Consider the following 15909-nt stretch of genomic DNA (forward strand, 5'->3'; position numbering starts at 1 on the left):
TGGCCACTGGCTGCGCTTGCTGTGGGCTCCTCGTTCAGTGTGTTTGCTGCTGTTGATGGTTAGGTCTTGAGTCTGTCTTGAATGCTTCGTGTTTGCACTTGGCATCGCACAGGAGAATGGACCTGGGTGTCAGTCAGACCAAGACTCTTCTCCCACTGCCCACAAGACTTGAGCAAGTTCAAGAACTCCTCTGAGCCTGTTTTCTTAGCTCTACAAAAACAAGAAGAGTGGCCCCTACCTGGGAAGTTATTTTGAGAACTAAATAATAGAGCGTGGCTCAAAGCGCCCCATAGGTGCTCAAGGAATTTTGCCTGGTGACCCCCGAGGGAGCTGAGTGACGGGGTTGGCCGAGGGGAGCTGTAGTGTTAACTGCGAGGCCTTTATTGCAGTGAGCTGATTTCGGAACGGGAGATTGTTTTTGTTCCATGTTGGAATAATGAGAAAGCTCTTATCTTTATTGGAATCCTTCTTCAGAAAGAGGAGAGCTGTATTTGTGTCAGAGATAATGTGGTCTTTTTACAAGCCTCAGTGTGATCGACAGTAGCAGGGGCCTTTTAACTGGTGTGTTCAGGACTTTTCTGTCTGTCTCTTTATGAGCTCTGTCAATTCCAGTCTTCCCTCATCTTCTGGAAGCCTTTGGTGACATTTGAGAGGTTACTTCTTTGTGCCTTGAGGAGTGGGTGGGTGTGTGTGCCTGTAAACCTGCATATGCATGCACATTTGTACCTGTGTGAACGTGCCAACATACATGTGCACAGCTGTGTGCTTGTGGGTATCAGTTCATATGCGTTCATACATAGGTGAATGCAGGTGAGTTGCCTGTGTATTTGTATAAGTGACTGCATGTGAAGGTGGTCCTGACCTGCAGAAGAAACCCAGCCAGCTCCAGAGAGATCACAGGGGAGTGTTATGGTTGAGAGAGTGGGGTGGTGGTGGTGGTGGTGGTGGAGGTGGCTACAGAATGAGACTGGTGTGCCCACGGCAGTATCACCCATGTTAAATGGACTAAGACCAGAACACCCCAGAATTTGGCTGCCTTGGGCAAAGCAGGAAACTGCACAGGGCCATGGCACTCAGATGGAAGGGGGTGCTACTGGGCAACAGCTCCAGGGTGCTTGAAACCTCTGAATTTTTAAAAATAAAGTTATCTGAGAGGGAATGAAGGTGGGGGAGAAACAACTGCTGCTCCCCCGACCCCAGCTCATTGGTTCACTCCCCAAATGCCCACAATGACTGGGTCTGGGTCTCCCACGTGGGGGACAGAAACCTAATCAGTTGAGTCATCACTGCTGTGTCCTAGGGTGTGTGCGCATCGGCAGGAAGCTGCATTCAGGAATCCAACCCAGTCCGTGTGGGTTGTAGGCATCATAGCCGTAACTGCTAGACTAAGCCCTTGGTTTCTCTGTCTTCTTTTCTAGTGGTGCTGACTTCACTGCCCAGTGGACGACATTTGCCCCAGGAGTCTGAAATGGGCATCCCCATTCTGGGATGAGGCCAGGGGCCAGTACGCACCTGCTCTGCTGATGTGATGTGCACAGCCTGCATAGGGGGCTTGGTCTCCTAAGGGCCCTCCCCAGGGAGGCGGACTAGCCTGGTGGTGCCTGGGGACGCTCAGTGGCTCCACCCCTGGCAGCAAGCTCTGAGCCCTTGGGAGGTTGCTCAGCCTCCTGGGGTTCATCAAATTCAACAGCATGATGATGGACACAGGGTGCTTAGCAGCTGAGCTCTGTGGCTGGCCAAGAAAAATTCACTTGGGCAACAACCTGAGTCTGCCTTCTTAGCTTGTCCTCGCTGTTCTTGCCACCCCGAGATTCTGGGGTGTTCTGGTGCCTGTGTGGCCCTGACAGGCTGCAAGACAGTTCGCATATAACCTGGTGAGATGGGAGAGGGAGGTGTTTCAGGGCCTCCTCCTGAGCTCCGTGAAATGTCTAAGATGCATGGAGAGGATGGGAGAGGCCGAAAGCAGCGAGAGGAGAAGAAACCCTCAGGGGGTAAAGGGACCTCACCACCAGGGAGCCACCAGAGACAGTGAGGCTTAGCCTGCGTGCAGCCGGGTGCCCAAGTCCCAGCCCAGGCAGCTGATGCTGACCACAGCTGGCCATGGAGGCTTGGGCAGGTCTCCTGACCCCTCTGGAGTACGTAGGAGGCATGATGACCTCTCCGTCTCAGGCTGTGAGAAGTTAGAAAGTGAACCCATCAGTGCATGGCACAGAGGATATGGTGTCACTGGCCATTAGATCCCCAGACCCCCACCTCTGCATAAGAACAGTGTCGTAGTCTGGAACGTGTACTCGAGAGGGTGGTGTGAGTGGGGCTGGGAAAGATGGAGGTGATTCATGCTGGGAAAGCCAACCAGGGCCTCCAGCCTCTCTGCCCTCCACTCTTTCCCTTGCTTATTGGGATCTGTCTATACTGGCTGCGCTGGGACTTTCTGAAGGAACTTGCTGCCCCAGGGCCTTTGCACAGTTCACTTTGCTTGAAACTTAAGATTTTTGAAGGAAAGGCTTCTTCCCATCCTTCGATCTTATTTCAAATCTTACCTCTTGGTAGAGGCCTTCCCCAACTGTCCTGGCTGAGTGGTACTTGTGGTGCTCAGTCCAATGACCCTTCATCGAGCTCTGTACCTAATTTATCATTTAATCACGTGACAGAGCGACGTTGCTTGTGTTTGCTCCATTGAGGTCTACCTTACACACCGACCAGGAGCTCCACAGAGACAGGCAGGGACTTTGTGGCCGTGGCTGCCTCTCCATCACCTGTGCAGTGCCTTCTGCATGGTGAAGCTATGTAAATATGAATGTTTGGGTTCTGATCGCCTGTGGGCAGAAACTCCTGGATGGACTGCTGGGTCATCCCCGCACTTCTGGGACCACGTGGCCCTTTGCCAGAGCACCTGACTCCGAAGTGGGATCTGTGCATAGTGATGTTCTAGGGGATCTGAACCTTCCTCCAGAGGAGTGTCAGGCCTCCTGACTCCTGCCTTCCTGTCACTTTTCCCCCGTGGGTGTATTTCTGTCCTCTGGAGCTGGAGGGAGCTGATCCGAGCTCCGGCGCAGGGAGCACAGCCCTGGCTGATTGCTGTGGCGGCTGTCTTGACGGCTTGTGCTCAGTCTTGTTAGCTACCCTACAGCCATCCATACAGGAAGGAAGAAAGGAGGCCAGGCGCACGAATCCAGTGCGTGAGCAGGGCAGCTTCTGCTGAATAATAAGCTATCCCACAGCAGAGTGGCTTAAAACCACAGCTGCTTTTCTTGCTGTGTGAGTCTATGAGTCTGGTAGCTGGTTCTGCTCTGGCCAGCTTGGTGGGCTCTCTGGGGCACTCTCTTTTGTCTCAAATGCCCCAGCCACATTTGCAGCCTGTCACTGGGGCTGGGCTGCCTTGGTTCTCCTTGTGGTTTCCTAGCCTTCCGGAAGCTCGTTCAGGTTCATCCTGATGAAGCTCTCGGCCTTCCAAGTACATCCAGGGAGAGGGGCAGCCAAATGCTCACTTATTGGTTAAAGCAGTTGGCTTGGCCATGCCCACAGTCCCTGTGGGAAGGGATGACCCCAGGCTGTGGTTACCAGGAGGCAGCCACAATCTGCCAGTATGCTCCATGCAGGCAGTCCACTCGTGAGTGGATTCATCCTTGAAATAATCTCATTCACGCCTTCAAATAAGCTCTTCATGGCTGGGGGGTCTGGGGTTTGAAGAAATTGTAGGAGGTTCATTCACACAGTTGAAATTGAGCAAAAATCTCCCCAGGCAAATGCAAACGGGGCGGGTGATATTCAAGAGGCTGGGGAGCAGGGAGAGAGCTGAGCACAGCTCTGCCTTAGCACGGCTTAGGGTTTGAAGAGCTGGAATTCTCAGGCCACCTTACAGAAAGAAAGGCAGACACGCTCATGACTTCACGACAGGAGAGTTCTAGAAGTTGGAGAAGGCAGACTGAAGTTGAGCCCTCCCCTCTCGCAGAGCCCGGGAGGTAGCAACCCTGTCTCCTTTAATGCTTAAATTGCCAGGAGAAGGTCTCTGGGTCCTTGAGAAAGACATCTCTTGGGTTGTGAAATCTGGAAGAAGCCAGGAGACTCAACATGCACTTCAAAAGGGCAAAGAAAGAATTTGCAATGTTAAGATTACTAATGTGAATACTCTGAGAAAAAGAAGGGAAGGGGCTGTTGTTGGGAGGAAAACCAATGTTGACTTCAACTGAGGGGCTGTTCAGTCCATTTTGGCCAGAAGTGAGATTTGAACCCAGGACCATTGATTCCCACACTCAGGCGCATCTTCCTTTGCATTTGATAGTGGCCTCTTGATACAGGCTGCAGGGTAGGGAGGCCTGTCTGTCGCCATAGAGGCAGCTGGGGTAGCTTCTGAAGGATTCATCTTGAATATGAGAATGGCTTTAACACATGGGTAGCTGGATCCTATAAAATTGCAGATGCAGCATCCAGAAAAGCTAGGTCTGAAAATAACCTGTGGAGTTCTGGATCCACAGTGTCAGAGCCAGAAGGGTTCCTGCACACAAGCTCATCTCAGCTCTCGGCTGCACAGGTAGGAAGCAAGGTTTCGCTCAGGGTCGCAGGACGAGACCAGGATGGGGCTGGGGCTGTACCCGGTGCTGAGTACTGCTACCCCCATCCTCCAGTGCTTTGCAACCAGTGGCTTCTCCTGTTTGCCTTTCTCTCCTTTTTCAAGGCTCACTGGCAGCTACTGCTCCAAGGCAGAAAATGTATTCATTTAAATGACTTCGTTTGGAAATAGAAGCTTGAATAATGATGTTACCATTTATAATTGCTCTGATTAACCACACCACGTTTTGCAGTTTAGAATAAAAAAAGCCTCATTTCTTTTGTGCTGTGAATTTTAATTGCTTTCTCTCAGGAAGACCTGTCCAGGCAGACTTGCTTGTTTCCCAGTAAACCCCTGAAGGCCTACCTGCACGCTCCCAGGGTCCTCTGGTGGAGACTCCGGGCTGGACGCAGGGCAGGTGTTCTGGGAACGCCTGGCGGCTTGGAGAGTGTGGAAGACAAACTGCCTGCTTCCATTGTCACCTTTGGGCAGAAGTTGAATACACCCTCAGGGGAATCTTAGCACGCCGGGTCCCCCAGGGCCCAGGCTGGCGACTGGGGAGCAGGGGATTGAAGACTTTCCTAAGGATGTTTGATGCCTGCTGCGCTTGTCTTCCCTGAGATTACAGAGGGGACAGAGTCATCCATAATTTATCTCCCAGCGAATCCGTCTTCTCAGCCGGATTTACTTTTACTTTTTTTTTTTAACCTTGAGGATATTTCAGTTATTGTTTGACATTTCACCCACACAGAAGCAGCACTGTGCAGTGGGACAGAGAAGATGCAAGAAAATATCGGTGCATATTTATTTGATCCCAGGGGAGCAGAGGTTTTCCGAGTATAAAAGCCGAGAAGCAAATGGTAAAGGAATGGTGGACTTAGCAGTGTAAAAATCGTAAATGTTTGTCAATAAAGATACAATCACAAAATAATAAATAAAAGAACAAAAAACATTTATAATACAGGTGATTCACAGTGGTCAACTATGCTTCCTATATAAGGAGCACTGAAAGATCTGTGTCCTAACAGAAAAATGATAAAAGAATATGAAGAGATAATTCACAAAAGAAAAATTGTCACAGCCAATAAGAAGCTGGATGAAGGCTTTGCTCGGGAATGATTGACGTGTGATTTAGATGAGAAATGAAGGCACTATTTAACTTCATGTACATTGGTGAGAATTTGAATACTGGTGGAGGTAAGTAGGCAAGCCTCACAAGGGTGTCCATCCTTGCAGACTTTCTGGAGAGCAGTTTAGTAGATAGCTTTAGGACCTTGAAATATGCACGCTGTTTGACCCTGAAGTTTCATTCCCAGAAATTAATTACTTTGGGGGAAGTAGAGCTGCATAGAAAAGCTAATGTAAAAGGATTTTACAAATCACAACATTATTTGGGATGACAAAAATAAGGAAAACAAACATAAACATGCAGCAGGAGAGAGCAGCTGAACTAATTCTGTGGTTTTTCTTTGATGGAATTATCTGCACTTAGAAAAACGTATTTGATGCTGAATCCCACGTGGGAAGTCTCACACTATGTTTAGTTTAAGCAGGGGTAGGGGTTTGGTGTAGAGGTTAAGAAGCCTTTTGGGGTACCCATACCCCATTGTCAGAGTGCTAGAGTTCGAATCTCAGCTCCACTTCCAGTTCCAGCTTCCTGTTAATGTGCACCCAGAAAGTCAGCGGGTGATGGCCCAAGTATTTGGGTCCCACCATCCATGTGGGAGACCTGGATTCAGTTCAAGGCTTCTGTTTTTGGTTTGGCTTAGCTGTGACTGTTGTGGGCAATTTGGGAAGTAAGCTTAGCCATTGGGGGATATTCTTTCTCTCTCTCACTCTTTCTCTCTTTCTTTTTGCTTTGCAAAAAAAATTTCAGAAATTAAAAAAAATTAGTTAACTAAGCATCATAGGCTATCTACTAATGATTTTATTTAAATTATATATAAATGGAGAGAAAAATGAAACAAACTGTTAGTAATACTTGCCTCTGAGTGGAAGATCATGGACTTTTTTAATCCTTTAATGAAATTTCTATTTTCGCATTTACTTTCATGAAAAGGTATTTCATTTTAAAATCAGGGAGCCTAACAGATGATATGAAAATTAAACACCAAGTCAAGAATCAGGAAGTTTGGAGTTGTTGAGTCTCAGCTTAAATGGAGCTGGTTGGGGCTGGCGAGACATAGCAGGTGAAGCTGCTGTCTGCAGTGCCCACATCCCATATGGGCGCCGGTTTGAGTCCCAGCTGCTCAGCTTCCAATTCTCCACTCTGCTAATGCACCTGGGAAGCAGCCCATACAGCTCAAGTACCTGGACACCTGCCATCCATGCGGGAGACCTGGATGGAGTTCCTAGCTCTTGGCTTCAACCTGGCCTAGACCTGGCTGTTGCAGCTGTTTGGGGAATGACCCAGCCAGTAGAAGATTTCTTTCTGCACATGGAAGATTCCCGCACCCCTCCTCTCTTTCTGTTGCTCTGCCTTTCACACAAATAAACAGATCTTTAAATATTAAGTTTGTAAAATTTAGATAGTTTCTTCACAAAAAAAATTTGCTGAATGAGAAATTTTGTTAAAAACTCATGTATACAAAGTCTGGAAAACATAGAAAATTATTTTCTGCCTTCCCAAAGATAATTGTTGGTACTATTTTTATTTTAGGGTTGTCTGTGCATTTTCTTACAATTGAAGTCATGCCATATCTATATATTGTAAAAGATCCTATTTTCCTGTTTAACTGTATAATGTGCATATTCTTAAAAACTCTCTGTAAAAATATCTTTGAATAGCTGCGTGATATTCCATTCAGTGGATATTAGATAGACAGTTATGCACTTCAATTATTTTCAAATCAGTGGAAGACATTATTGTTTTTCATATCTGGTATTTTCTGTCTCTTACACTTTGTGTCTTTATCAGGTACGCCGCCAATTATTTCCTCATTCAGAATGTCTTTATATCAGGCTCAGGGCTGCAGAATTGTACCTTTGTTCAATGTCTGTAATGACTCATGGTTAAATCGGTTAAATCTTTAATGTATTCTGGCTGTTTTAGAAAAAATGTTGTCTATAATTTCTGTTGGAAATCGAGATGGTGTGGTAGCCTCCAAAGAAATCACGCTCAAGAAATGGAGTGCATGCTGCAGTCCTGATTGGGAATGAATGCTGACGACAAACAGAAGATGACCCTTGGGAGCCGTGCCAGGGATAGCTTTTGTCTTAGCTTTTGTTAAGAATTGGGATTAATGGGAAACAATGAGGGATGCCTTCCATTTTGTAGGTAATGTGACTACAGTTGAAATGGAACAGGCTTTTCTCCTTTCCGGCTCTAGATTTGGTGGAACTTGTGCTAATTTTCTGGAGTTGTTCACCCAGTGCCCACGATTGCTTTTAGAAGGAGCCATCTCATTTCGGAAGTCTGTGAGGAGGAAAAGGAGATGTGTTCTCACGACCGTGAGTCAGCCTGGAGTGAGGGAAGCTGCAGAGCCGCTCTGCGTGTGTTGGAGCGTGCGGAATTGGACGAGGCAGAGAGAGTGTGTGTGCTGGAGTGAGATGCGTTTGCAGGGAGAGTTCTGGCCGCGAGGAGGGGAGCGTGTGGGAAGTTATAGCAACGTTGGGGAAAATGCCTCTTCAGGTCAGTGTGAAGATCTACCCTGGGGCTCACAGATTTGGGGGTGGTAGGGGATAATCAGTCAGCGAGCATATCTGGAAGTCTTGGTTGATGGGAAGTTGGAATGTGATGACCAGAGAGGCTGTGTGACTTTCTCAAGATCCTACCACAGATGTCACATCAGCCTCTGTTTCAGTGCCGCCCTGCTGGCACCTGTTGGGAATAGCCTGGGGCTGGCTGGGGAGATGGAGGGGGGCGATGGGGATGCGTTGCCCCTAGTGAGGGCAGGCATCACTCTAGGACAATGTGATCTTCCAGAATGGGCAATCAGCATGCACCCTGCTTTCATTTACCTCCTCTCAACTCTCCTCACACCCCCTTGGAGTATCCTAGTTAGCATCTCACTTGTGCACCTGTCAGATGATACAGCTCATTACCTGGGAATTATATTCACTTTTCCAAGTACTTGGAGTACTGCTAAATAATACCAAACAGAATTTATCCATTTACACCTGGGGCAGGTGTGTGAGCATACTTTGCTTTCTACTATTTTATGTTGTATGAAGTTGAAGCTAGACACCTACCCTTTGAGGCTTCAACCATGTTTTGTTTGGTAAGATATAGATACTTATCCCTGTTTGTGCAATTAATTCCGTCGTATTTAAGTACCTGCTATGTTCCAAGTACCATTCCGGGTAAGAGGAACTGCCGTGGGGGTAGGGGTGATCTTGCTGTACAAAGAAGTTTACAGTTTAGAGAAGAGGGAGGCGGTGCACTAGTGACCAAATAAGTGCAGCGAAGAACAGCAGGGAAGAAAATGGCAGGGCGGCGTGAGGGAGTGATGAAGGTGCAGGGATCGCAATGGTCCCTCCGAGGAGGTAACATTTGCGCTGACATTTGAGGCCCAAATGTCAAGAGTGAACCTGCCACACGAACACTTGGGGAGGAGCCAGTTTTTGTTGTTAAATTTTTGTTTCCTACCCAAATATTGCTTCTTCATTTATTCTTCACATGTCCACAGGGGGCCCCTCAAACATCTAGGTGTTTCCATGATCCCTCACTCACCCGCCTGGCTCCACCCCTGAAAGATGTCCGCAGCCTCAGATAACTGGTTTCCCCGATCTCTTCCTCTGGCTCTCACCATCTCTCCCCTGGACCGCTGGAGGGGTGTCCTGATTAATCTTCCTGCCTCCACGTGGTCCTGTCTTCCCTGTAATTATTCACCCAGCAGTTAAGTCGTGCTGATCAATATAGCAGCTGCCAGCCATGTGTGGGTATTTAAATAAGAATTAATTAAAAGTGAATAATGAAATCAAACGTTTAGTTTCCCAGTCACACCAGCCATGTCTCAGGTGCTCAGTAGCCACGTGTGGCCAGTGGCTCCCATGCTGGCTGGTAGGGGAGGGAACCTTTCTATCATGGCAGGAGTTTCACTTGGCCACCCTCAGAGTGATCTTGCCCTCTTGGGTCGTTAATTTGTATCCATATTCTACTTTCCTATTTCACAGAACACTCAAAGGTTGTTCACACCATTGGACCTGTCTAAGGGTGCTTCAGGAAATTAGTGGAAAATAGAATTAAAAGATAAGTTTATTTGCTGCCAGAATTTTGAAGTCTCTGCATAGTTTTTTTAATGCTGAGCATTTTCTGTGAACTTTTTGAACACCTCTTGTACAAGTGTTGACAGTTTAGGTTCCCTGTGCATGGAATGTCCTGTGCTCCCTCCCCCAACCCAAAGAAATTGATGGCTCCTTGTTGGCATTTAGATGTTCAAATAAATATTACCTCCAAGAAGCCCTCTTTGGCTACCACCCATTGCTGTCATACAGCCAGATTAAATTGTCTGTGCATTCTGGTTTGCTATTGGATGTCTGGCTTATTTAGTTATTGCTGTGTTGTTCATTGTGTGCCCTAGGCCACTGGTATGTGAGCCAAGGCCATGTCTGTCTGGTTCAAGGCTATCGTCCCATTGTCTAGATGGAACCCGAGTCCTTGTGGATGTTTGGTTAATAGTAGTTCTAAGAACAAACGAATCATCACGGGGAAGCAGAACTAGCATTGTCTGGAAGGATTCCTTTGGCTGACTCAGAAAAAAAAAAGCCCTCTTTGCTCAGGTTGACCTTGTGCAGTGACCATGTCACTGAACTGAGCCTGGGAACTGGGGTGAGCAGTGGTCCTTTTAGGCAGGAAGAACAGCAAGTACGCAGTACCCAGAGCAGAGAGAACAAGAAAACGCTTGGTGTGTGGAGCTGAGATTGTGTGTGTGTGTTGGGGGCGTGGGAACGGCACAAAATGAAAAACAGCTGGGCGAGGGGGGAAGGCCAAGGCAGTTGTATTTTACTCCAGGTGCAGTAGCAAGCTGTTGGGGGGTCTTTAACGGGGGAGAGAGAGACCTCTGATGCATTTATCCTTACGGTTTTGTTTATTTGCCCTAATGGGTAATGCTGTTTTAACATTTTTCACAGATAGACAATCTGGGGAAACTTGGTTCTGAGACTTTTTTCCTGAGCAGGAGGGACTGGCTTCTCTGAAGATGGAAAAAAGTCCTCAGAGTTTGCTGTCAGACTTGCAATGAGGTTCCAAGCACACAGTGGCCTTTGAAATGCTTTCTGACATGCGCTGCTGCTTACATGGACAGCTCAAATCCTTGACTTCCTCCTAAAGGTGATACAGGTGCAGAATAAAATGAATTAGGAAAAATCCAAAAAGGCAATTGCGGCCATTTGTTAGGGTCTTGAAATGCAAATGAGGGCTGGGCAAGCTTGACAGGCAGAGTTAGACAGTGAGAGACAGAGAGAGGGAGAAAGGTCTTCCTTTTTCCATTGGTTCATCCCCCAAGTGGCCGCTACGGCTGGTGTGTTGTGGCCGGCGTGCTGCACTGATCAGAAGCCAGGAGCCAGGTGCGTCCTCCTGGTCTCCCATGCGGGTACAGGGCCCAAGGACCTGGGCCATCCTCCACTGCCCTCCCGGGCCACAGCAGAGAGCTGGATTGGAAGATGAGCAACCGGGACAGAATTCAGCGCCCCGACCGGGACTAGAACCCGGGGTGCCCGCACCGCAGGCGGAGGATTAGCCTAGTGAGCCGTGGCGCCGGCATTGTCTCAACTTCTTAAGACCAAAGGAAAAAGGCACTTAGTTCTTCCAAAAGTATTTTTAAAGATTTATTCATTTATTTGAAAGGCAGAGTTACAGAGCGAGAGAGGGAGGGAGAGGGATCTTCCATCTGCCGGTTCATTCCCCAAATGGCCACGATGGCTGTGGCTGGGCCGGGTCATAAGCCAGGAGCCAGGAACTCCATTTAGGTCTCCAAAATGGGTAGCAGGGGCCGAAGTGCTTGGGCCATCTGCTACTGCCTTCCCAGGCACGGCAGCAGGGAGCTGCCTCTCAAGTGGAGCAGCCGGGAATGGAACTGGCATTCATGGAATTCTGGCATTGCAGGGGGCAGCTTGACACACTGCGCCACAATGATGGCCCCACCAAAAGTATTTACCATAATCCCTCAATTCTAAGATATTTTAAAGAAAACAGGCATCATTGACTAAGTTAAAACATTTAGTTAATGCAAAGTATCCATACGTCTCTATCCACCATTACATATCTGTGAAGCAAAGGCTATAAGGTTAACTGATAATTACTCATTTGAGAGAGAGAAAAAGCTCCCATCTGCCATTCACTCTCCGAGTGACTGCGTCTGGTTGGGCCGAAGCCCGGAGCTCAGCCGGATTACAAGATCTCAGTTACTTGAGCCATCAGCATTGCCTCCTAGGATCTGTGCTAGCAGGAAGCTGTGAATCCCGGCTCTCTGACATGTGACAAGGGCATCTGCACCATTAGGCTAAACACCTGCTTGGGACCAGCTGTATTCTAAGTGCTTATGGCAACTCTTGAGGGTAGGGACTGTATTCCAGATAAGGAAACTGAGGCACTGGGGGGTAAAGCCAAGAAGTGATCATAAGTTGTCTGGCTCCAAGGTCTTATTTAACTGCTGAGCTATGAGGAAAATCATCATTTGATGCTGGCTGATTATCAGAAAATTGATAGACATCTTTCTTTGCTTCTCAGCATAAAAACTCCAGCCTGGATCTTAATTGGTGATGGGTAGTTCCCTAACTATGACTGATGTTGTTGTTGGATTTGATTATAGATTTGAAACAAAGCTCTATATGCCAAGATTTGTTTTGGTAAAACATTTTAATGAATGCCCTGGTACTGCTGAGGATTGAGTTGTACCTCAGCTGTCTCAGAGGGGACATCCTGACTTTCTGCTCAAGAACATGCTGGGCAAGAGGGTGGGGTGGAGTCCAGCTCAAAGGGGCACTTGGGGCAAGTGGCAGAGCCAGTGGTTAACTGCTCCAGCTCTGTGTCAAGGCTGGCAGTGCAAGCTTTCAGCTGGTGCCTTGGGGCTTTGGAACTGCAGGCAAGTTCCTTAACTTTTCCCAGCCTATTTCTACAGTCAGAAAATGGGGTGATCATGTTCTTAACCCCTTATCTGCAGCTCTTGGAGACCAAGGGTTTCCAAATTCACAATCAATTTTTTTAAGAAGGCAAATAGTACATATATGCATACCACATAATAAATAAGACCTCCCAGCAGGGACTGGGGGTAATGCCCCTAAATTAATCATGTTGATATTTTTGTAGCCAAACATGTAGTTATTAACACTAAAATATATAAATAAATACTCATCAGTTTAACTGCAGTCTTGGAAACAGATATGTTTGAATAAAACTTACAAAAACATCTTTTAGTTTTCAAAGCTTTTGAGGACTCGGAATTCTTAGATCAGGGTTTATAGAACTGTACCTGGCTCCTGGGATGGTTTTATGGCTTATGTGGAGATGGAGTGTTTACTCCGCACATTGCATAGGCCATATTGAAGTGCTTGCTAAGACTCCGTCCTGACTTGTCAGTGATCTTGGTGGAACAGAAGTGAGTGTGGCTGGCTGAGAGCCTGGTGGTCCTGGTTTCACTCTGGATGCCTTGCAGCCATGACTTTTGGATTGTGAAGTTCTGGTCTGGAGCCCAGGACACCTGGCTACTTTCAGAACTGGGTCCCATATTCTTTTTTTTTAAGATTTTTTTTTTATTTGTTTCAGAAGCAAAGTTACAGAGAGAGAGAGAGAGGGAGAGAGACAGAGAGAGAGGTCTTCCGTCCACTGGCTCACTCCCCAAATAGCCTCAATGGTCGGAGCTGCACCAATCCGAAGCCAGGAGCCAGGAGCCATCTTCTGCTGCTTTCCCAGGCCATAGCAGAGAGCTGGAAGGGAAGAGGAGCAACCAGGACTAGAACTGGCGCCCGTAAGGGATGCTGGTGCCACAGGCGGAGGATTAACCTACTGAGCCACAGCACCAGCCCCAGGTCCCATCTTCTCACACCTGTGTTTTGACTGACTTTCGATTATTCCAGCAAAGCAAGAGGGAAATACACCAGAGGGATGCCCAATCCCACCCCAAAGCAGAATCGTCTTTTCTGCTGAATCTTCTCTCCTTTTTTATGGCAATAAAATGAGGGGGAAATTGAGAACAACAGCAACCCCCAAGAGTGGATTTTCCCTCAGGCCAGCATACATCTGACACTCCATAAGCGACATCTTCTTCCATCGCGTGGGAATCAACACAGTATTCATTCACCGGTCACTGGTGGTGCTGGAAGTGGATGATGGCTTGTCAGTTTGCACCCTTATGCGTCATTTTCAGGCAAACCGGGTGTGTTCCTGAGTTCCCCATGGACACAGTCAAATGTTGACAACACTCCTGTGTCTTAGTGCTTGGTAGGTCCCCTGTGACTTGGAGCACAGATGTGAATGGAACCTATAGGGGCTGATCTGGAGGGCAGGAGGTCCTAGGCTTGTGACAGACAGACGGTGTAGACTTAAGACTTGGGTTTGCCGGTGCCGCAGCTCACTAGGCTAATCCTCCCCCTAGCTGCGCTGGCACACCGGGTTCTAGTCCCGGTCGGGGCACCGGATTCTGTCCCAGTTGCCCCTCTTCCAGGCCAGCTTTCTGCTGTGGCCCGGGAGTGCAGTGGAGGATGGCCCAAGTACTTGGGCGCTGCACCCCATGGGAGACCAGGATAAGTACATGGCTCCTGCCTTCGGATCAGCGCAGTGCACCGGCCACAGAGCACCGGCCACAGCGGCCATTGGAGGGTGAACCAAGGGCAAAAGGAAGACTTTCTCTCTGTCTCTCTCTCTCACTGTCCACTCTGCCTGTCAAAAAAAAATTAATTAATTAATTAAAAAAAAAAAAGACTTGGGTTTGGCTCTGGGACCCCAGCTAATGTCCACAAGCTCTGTGGGCTGTGGCTTCCTTTCTTGTGAGTAGACATAATAGTCGCGCCTTACTTCATCAGGTGTTGTGAGGACTAAATAACTGATGCATGTGAAAGTGGTTTTCCAGTTCCGATGCTCCAGCTCCAGGAAATACTGTTCTTGTGATGCATTTAACCTTCAGTGAGCTTTAGATTTGTCACCCAGGGATCATTTGCATACCTGTCAGGTGTTCCTCTTGTGTCCTGCCACCCTGCTGCATTTGACTCCTTTCTCAGTCAGCTGAGCGCTTGTCAGTTCATTTCACACTTTGCCCATCTGTGTGCTCATCCACACATTCTTATGTCCACCCACCCCTCCATTAGTCTCTGAGTCGGATCCCTGTTGTGAGCCAGGTATTGGGCTGGGTTCTGGGATACAAAGATGAGTCAGATAAGGAAGGACCATGCCCCAGAGGAGCTCACGTGCTAACAGAGAAGTGGACAGGTTCACAGATGAGTGGGGTCAGGTGTGGCTGGACTGCAGCCCAGGAGGGGCTGCAGAGAGTGGGAGGGGACACAATCAAGTTCTTTTGGGGTGGCAGGTGAGAAAGATGTTAGGGCAAAGAGAGGTCCTCAGAGAGGGGATGGCGCTTGAGCAGGAGAGTATGCACAGCGGAAGGAGTAGCAGGTGACAGCCTCACAGGTCCAGGGTGCTGAGTGCAGAGGCTGTCTGGTCTAGAACAGAGGGTATTTAGAGGATTGTCTGCAGATTTATAGTGCCCAGTGCACCCGAGGGCCAGGTGGTAGGAATCCATGGACACAAATTAAGCATCTTGGATTTCATCCTGGTGTCCACAACTGGGTTGGCAGCCACTGATGGAAGGTGCCAGGCAGATGCATGTCTGGAAGTTCTCTCTGACATCTGGCAGGGCAGGGAGAGAGTGCACGGCTGAACGCAGGGAGACCAGTGAGGAGGCTGCTGCAGGAGTTTGAATGGCAGCTGAGGACAAGAAGGAGGCAGCATGGGAGACTGGGAGAAGACAGATGTCACAAAGGTGTCCAGGGGCTGGTGAACAGGAGTGGTGGCTGTGGTAGATCTTAGGGCGGCTGTAACATATTACCGTGGATGTGGTTTACAAGAACCTACACTGGTTCTCTCTCTCAGTTCTGGAGGCCAGAGTCTGCAATCTGGGTGTTGGCAGGACTGCGCTCCCTGAGGTTTCTAAGGGGTATCTGTTCCTGCTCTTGAACCTTTGACGTTCTTTGTGGCTGCATCACGGACTCTGCTAACTCGGTCCTCATGTGGCCTTTTCCACGTGTCTGTGTCTCCCCTCCTGTTTCGTATAAGGACTTTGGTCCCGGGTTAGTGAGGATGTTCCTATCTCAAGATTCTTCATTGCATCTGCCAAGGCACGTTTTCCAAATAAGGTCAGGTTCGCAAGTTTAAGAGATTAGGAGATAGACACAACTTTGGGGGACCAGGAGTCCACCTATCCAATCAT

At 48.3% G+C, this 15909-nt stretch overlaps 1 protein-coding gene across 12 annotated transcripts in view; it reads left to right on the forward strand.

The window, feature by feature from the left end:
- Window positions 1–15909, forward strand: part of PTPRT (protein tyrosine phosphatase receptor type T) — a 1128555-nt gene that overhangs the window by 217311 nt on the left and 895335 nt on the right. The gene's annotated exons all lie outside the window — the stretch shown is intronic.

This window comes from Oryctolagus cuniculus, chromosome 11 (genome assembly GCF_964237555.1).
Source record: "Oryctolagus cuniculus chromosome 11, mOryCun1.1, whole genome shotgun sequence".
In the NCBI taxonomy this organism is placed as follows: Eukaryota; Metazoa; Chordata; class Mammalia; order Lagomorpha; family Leporidae; genus Oryctolagus; species Oryctolagus cuniculus.